Source organism: Macaca mulatta, chromosome 6, assembly GCF_049350105.2.
Source record: "Macaca mulatta isolate MMU2019108-1 chromosome 6, T2T-MMU8v2.0, whole genome shotgun sequence".
Lineage (NCBI taxonomy): Eukaryota > Metazoa > Chordata > Mammalia > Primates > Cercopithecidae > Macaca > Macaca mulatta.
Genome location: NC_133411.1, coordinates 117,266,036 through 117,273,028, shown reverse-complemented (window position 1 = coordinate 117,273,028; position 6,993 = coordinate 117,266,036).

The following is a 6,993-nucleotide window of genomic DNA, read 5'->3' as shown; positions in this document are numbered from 1 at the left end:
TTAGGGACGCCATAGAGATTTGGTTTGTATGAGAAATGTAAAAAATATCTATTTTTTCAGTCATTGGACACCAGCAATATCAATCATCTGAATCCATTGTATATTAAAACAAATAACATAGTTTTTGTGAAAGATAACTACATATATGTTAAATATAAAAACTATGTTAGACATAAAAAAAAGATGTATCTATCTAGCTATCTTTTTTTTTTTTTTTTAGAGACAGGGTCTTGCTGTCTTGCCCAGGCTGAAGTACAGTGGCTCAATCATGGAACTCCTGGGCTCAAGTGATCCTCCCACCTCAGCTTCCCAAGTAGTTGGGACTATAGGTGATCACCACCACACCCAACTAATTTTTAAATTTTCTGTAGAGATAGGGTCTCAGTATGTTGCAGGCTGGTCTTGAACTCCTGGCCTCAAGTAGTCCTCCTGCCTCAGCCTCCCAAAGTGCTGGGATTACAGGCATGAGCCACCACACCGGCTAAAATAACAAAATTTTCTAAAGCCAAAATATATGAGAATGGCATTGGTTTACATTTTTGTAAATCTCTTAAATGTATGGCTTACTAGAAAATATCTGGATTCACATGTCTACATCTGTATTTAATCTGTTATAATATGACATATCATGTAGTCTTTGCACTGTACATGTGTGAGAATGAAAAAGGCAAATGCTATTTTAATATTATTATGAAAGTACTTTTTACTGTGTGCATCCCCAAAAGGGTTTCAGGAACCTTAGAGTTCCCAAGACTATACTCTATCTTTAAGAAAAGGGTACGTTGATGCTAGAATGTAAAAGTATAATGAAGGAGAAAACTTGAGAGTGATTTTTTTCTCTTGACTTAAAATAACTGAGTATGAAAAGAGATTCTAAAATATGTGAAATTTTAGCAAAGAGTACTCAGTTTTAATAACTTACTTCCTCAGTTTACAGAGTAATAACTGTCACCTATAATATGAAAGCTTACTTTTTACCTTTCCTGTTATCTGCCTACATAGCAGAGATTCTGTGGCTAATCAGAACTTTTTGTGTTTGCTTTATTTTGATTTTACTACGTTCTTTACTATTTAAAGGAAAAAAAGTCTCACTTTTGAAAGAGCTAAGGTTCTTTACAATCATCTTACCAAAAACTGTTTACTGTCTCTTTGATTAAACAGGTAACTAAATATTGTTTCTTAGTAACCCATGACCCTACCTTAAGTGTTTGTATATCCTCTGACAACTCTTTCAAAATAGATTTCCCAAAATTAAAACCCTAAATTTAGAAAAAAATATTTTTTATATACCTTGCCAAAATTTATTTTTTATGGACCCCAAAATATATTTCAGATTTCTCAAGGACTCCTGGAAAAATCACAGAGATTTGGTTTCTCACCATATAAAAAAAGAAAAGCTAGAAATAATTAGGTTTTTTTTGACATGCTACTATTGTAAGAATTAGATGGGAAGACTCGTCAGATTAGAAGAGATGTTCAATCTTCCCTAGAATGTTTGTGTAGGCAAATGTTATTAATATAACTTTTCACAATGTGTATGCTTTATGGGAAGTTCCTGTAGGTTTGCCAGTGTTCTTGCTATCTATAATAGGTTTTTACTCTCAGGGGAAATATGATCAAAACTCAAGAAATAGTTTTTTTGTTTTGTTTTTAGAGACAGGGTCTTACTCTGTCACCAAAGCTGCAGTGCAGTGGCGTGATCACAGCTCACTGCATTCTCAAACTCCAGGGCTCCTGAGTAGTTAGGACTACTGGCCCACGCCACCACACCTGGCTACTTTTAACATATTTTGTACAGACAAGGTCTTGCTGTGTTGCCCAGGCTGTCTTGAACCCCTGGGCCCAAATGATCCTCTCTCCTCAGTCTCTCAAAGTGGATCACAGGTATGATAAGCCATGGCACCTGGCTGGAAATTCATGAAATAGTTATGTAATACACCACAACAGAGAATTTTACTTTCTTATATTATTCTGCAGTAATAAATAAACCACACCCAATGTCTTTGCTGTAATCTACACATAATTTTTACTTCACTCTCAGGTTTGCCTGAAGACTCTAAATTACAGCCCCGAGTTTGTGTCTTTAACAAATAAATACAGTTTTATATACTAGTGGAAAGGGACTACACCAGGTACTTTTAACTGTTGACACTTCAACACACAGACTATTGCCTAGGCTTCTGAATTGATATCACTTAGCTAACTTTCAGACCCTACCTTGAACTGAGTCAGAATTTCCAGAACTCTTTTTAAAGTCTATAAACTGGTGACTTCATGAAAGCTTGACTGCTAAGCAAGATCCGGTAAAACAAAATTAACTACAGAGGACTGAGTGGAATGATGAGGGAAATTTTATGGTGGTTATTTGTCTGCAATATTGATGTGTTATTGTTCTATTTTCTGGGTATATCAAAAGGCCATTTTGTTCTTAAATAATCTGTAACCCATAATTCAATTCACTGCCTTTGTATGCTAAAATAAAACAGTTTTATGTGGTATCTGATTTTTCACTGACTCACTCCCCAGAATTCAGAGACTTTTACTAAGTCCCAGTGCTTTTCATGACAATATATTTATATACATTTGATAGAAATTTATCTGCTTTTATACCAGGATATAATTGGATATATTGTACAACCAAAGCCTAGACTGAAAGGTATGATTTCAGAATGATGCTCTTTTAATCAGACACGACAGGTCACTTTTATGAAAAACAAAGGGTGACTTTACATATGAGACCAATACTTATGAAGCCCACCTAGAAAAACTGGTTTACATGTCCCAGGTTTACAGATGGTTAAAGGAAGATCAGATATTGGCAAGCTAGGAAATTTAGCCAATTGTGAGGACCTCAAAAAGAGGGGCAATTACTCATTTTCTATAGATATTATGAAAGGAAACTGGTGGAGGTAAGTTTTGGGTCTTGATTTCTAAACCTCAAGATAGCAAATAATAGACACTTTTAAGATTCCAATCCAAGATTCCTTATGACACCTCCCAAACAGAAGTTTATTTTGTGGCCTTAGCACTTACTGCTTATGTTTGAATAGCAGACCCAAGGAAGCTTATACAGTTTGTTAACACTCTTCTTCATCAATTTTCCTATAAAAGACCAATTAGTAAATATTTTCAGCTTTGTGACAGGACCAGGACAAGGATGAGAAGAATGAGATGTATTAGTGCCATGCCAAGCCATACTGGAGTCTTAGGTTATAAGGTAGGAAAAAATACCTTTCCTTCTACCCATGGCTGAAGTCCCCAAAACAAAAGACAGATTAACAAGAGAAGAACATGCAAACTTATTTAATATAAGTTTTACTTGACACGGGAGGCTTCACAAGGAAATAAAGAATGAAGAAACAGTTAAATATAAGGGTTTTTGCATGGTAGGTTTGATGCAGAGTAAACAGTTATGGAGACAAATAAGGCAAACAGTATGATCTAATGGTAATAAACTGGGGGAAACTTAGCAAGGTATGTTTGTTTTGATTCTTATTGGCATCTCTGTTCCTTTGGAGATAAGGATGCTCCTTTCCTTCACTCAAGGGAGGATACTCTCACATAAAGGTCTTCCGACCTGCTTCAGGGGAAGGCTGAAAATCATTCCTCATATTACTGAAATAAACTTTATGTAATCATATTGTATTATTTTAGTATTGTACATTCAGTTTTGTGAAAGACTTTGAAACTACAAAAAAGAAGAAACCATTACTAGGTGTCCTATAAAATGCTGTGTTGTCTAACCTACTCTTTCTCATTTTTTAAAAATTATTACACTTTAAGTTCTGGGGTACATGTGCAGAACATGCAGGTTTGTCACATAGGTATACACTGCCATGGTGGTTTGCTGAACCCATCAACCCATCATCTACATTAGTTATTTCTCCTAATGCTATCCCTCCCCTAGTCCCTCAACCCACGACAGGCCCCAGTGTGTGCTGTTCCCCTCCCTATGTCCATGTGTTCTCATTGATCAACTCCCACTTATGAGTGACAACATGTGGTGTTTGATTTTCTGATTTTCTGTTAGTTTGCTGAGAATGATGGTTTCCAGCTTCATCTATGTCCCTGCAAAGGACATGAACTCATCCTTTTTAAATGACTGCATAGTATTCCATGGTGTGTATATGCCACATTTTCTTTATCCAGTCTATCACTGATGGACATTTGGGGTGGTTCCAAGTCTCTGCTATTGTGAACAGTGCTATAATAAACATACGTGTACATGAGTCTTCATAGTAGAATGGTTTATAATCCTTTGGGTATATAACCAGTAATGAGATTACCAGGTCAAATGGTATTTCTGGTTCTAATCTTTGAGGAATCGCCACACTGTCTTCCACAATAGTTGAACTAATTTACACTCCCACCAACAGTGTAAAAGCATTACTATTTCTCCACATCCTCTCCAGCACCTGTTGTTTCCTTTTTAATGATCAGCATTCTAACTGGTATGAGATGGTATCTCATTGTGGCTTTGATTTGCATTTCTCTAGTGACCAGTGATGATGAGGTTTTTTTCATATGTCTGTTGGCTGCATATATGTCTTATTTTGAGAAGTGTCTGTTCATATCCTTTGCCCACTTTTTGATGGGGTTGTTTTTTTCTTGTAAATTTGTTTAAGTTCTTTGTAGATTCTGGATATTAGCCCTTTGTCAGATGGATAGATTGCAAAAATTTTCTCCCATTCTGTAGGTTGCCTGTTCACTCTGATGACAGTTTCTTTTGCTGTGCAGAAGCTCTTTAGTTAGTTTAATTAGATCCCACTTATCTATTTTGGCTTTTGTTGCCATTACTTTTGGTGTTTTAGTCATGAAGTCCTTGCCCATGCCTATGTCCTGAATGGTATTGTCTAGGTTTTCTTATGGGGTTTTTATGGTTTTAGGTCTTAGGTTTAAGTCTTTAATCCACCTTGAGTTAATTTTTGTATAAGGTATAGGGAAGGGATCCAGTTTCAGCTTTCTGCATATGGCTAGTCAGTTTTCCCAAAACCATTTATTAAACAGGAAATCCTTTCCCTATTGCTAGTTTTTGTCAGGTTTGTCAAAGATCAGGTTGTAGATCTGTGGTGTTATTTCTGAGGCCTCTGTTCTGTTCCATTGGTCTATATATCTGTTTTGATACCAGTACCATGCTGTGTTGGTTACTGTAGCCTTGTAGTATAGTTTGAAGTCAGGTAGCATGATGCCTCAAGCTTTATTCTTTTTGTTTAGAATTGTCTTGGCTATGTGGGGTTTTTTTGGTTCCATATGAAATTTAAAGTAGCTTTCTCCAATTCTGTGAAGAAAGTCAATGGTAGTTTGATGGGGACAGCATTGAATCTGTATATTACTTTGGACAGTATGGCCATTTTCACGATATTGATTCTTCCTATCCATGAGCATGGAATGTTTTTCCATTTGTTTGTGTCCTCTCTTACTTGCTTTAGCAGTAGTTTGCAGTTCTCCTTGAAAAGGTCCCTCACATCCCTTGTAAGTTGTATTCATAGGCATTTTATTCTCTTAGTAGCAATTGTGAATGGGAGTTCACTCATGATTTGGCTCTCTGTTTGTGTGTTGTTGGCGTATAGGAATGCTTGTGATTTCTGCACATTGATTTTGTATCCTGAGACTACTGAACTTGCTTATCAGCTTAAGGAGATTTTGGGCTGAGATGAGGGGGTTTTCTAAATATACAATCATGTCATCTGTAAACAGAGACTATTTGACTTCCTCTTTTACTATTTGAATACCCTTTATTTCTTTCTCTTGCCTGATTGCCCTGGCCAGAACTTTCAACACTATGTTGAATAGGAATGGTGAGAGAGGGCATCCCTGTCTTGTGCCGGTTTTCAAAGGGAATGCTTTCAGTTTTTGCCCATTCAGTATGATATTGGCTGTGGGTTTGTCATAAATAGCTCTTATTATTTTGAGATACGTTCCATCAATACCTAGTTAATTGAGAATTATTAGCATGAAGGACTGTTGAATTTTGCTGAAGGTCTTTTCTGCATCTATTGAGATAATCATGTGGTTTTTGTCGTTGGTTCTGTTTATGTGATGGATTATGTTTATTGATTTGCATATGTCGAATCAGGCTTGCATCCCAGGGATAAGGCCGACTTGATCGTGCTGGATAAGCTTTCTGACGTGCTACTGGATTTGGTTTCTTGGTATTTTACTGAGGATTTTTGCATCAATGCTCATCAGGGATATTGGTCTAAAATTCTCTTTTTTTGTTGGGTCTCTGCCAGGCTTTGGTTTCAGGATAATGTTGGCTTCATAAAACGAGTTAGGGAAGATTCTCTCTTTATCTATTGATTGGAATAGTTTCAGAAGGAATAGTACCAGCTCCTCTTTGTACCTCTGGTAGAATTCGGCTGTTAATCTGTCTGGTCTTGGCCTTTTTTTTTTCTGTTGGTAGGCTATTAATTACTGCCTCAATTTCAGAGCCTGTTATTGGTCTATTCAGAGATTCCACTTCTTCCTGGTTTAGTGTTGGGAGGGTGTATGTGTCCAGGAACTTACCCATTTTTTGAAAATATCAACAAAATTGATAGACCACTAGCCAGACTAATAAAGAAGAAAAGAGAGAAGAATCAAATAGATGCAGTAAAAAATGATGAAGGGCATATCACCATCGATTCCAATGAAATACAAACTAACATCAGAGAGTACTATAACTATAAACACCTCCACACAAATAAACTAGAAAATCTATAAGAAACAGAAAAATTCTCAGCAAACTATCACAAGGACAGAAAACCAAACACTGTATGTTCTCACTCATAGGTGGGAACTGAACAGTAAGATCACTTGGACACATCACACACCGGGGCCTGTCAGGGGGTTGGCGGCTGGGGGAGGGATAGCATTAGGAGAAATACCTAATGTTGTTGATGAGTTGAAGGGTGCAGTAAATCAACATGGCACATGTATACCTATGTATAAAACCTGCACGTTGTGCACATGTACCCTAGAGCTTAAAAGTATAATAATAATAATAATAATAAT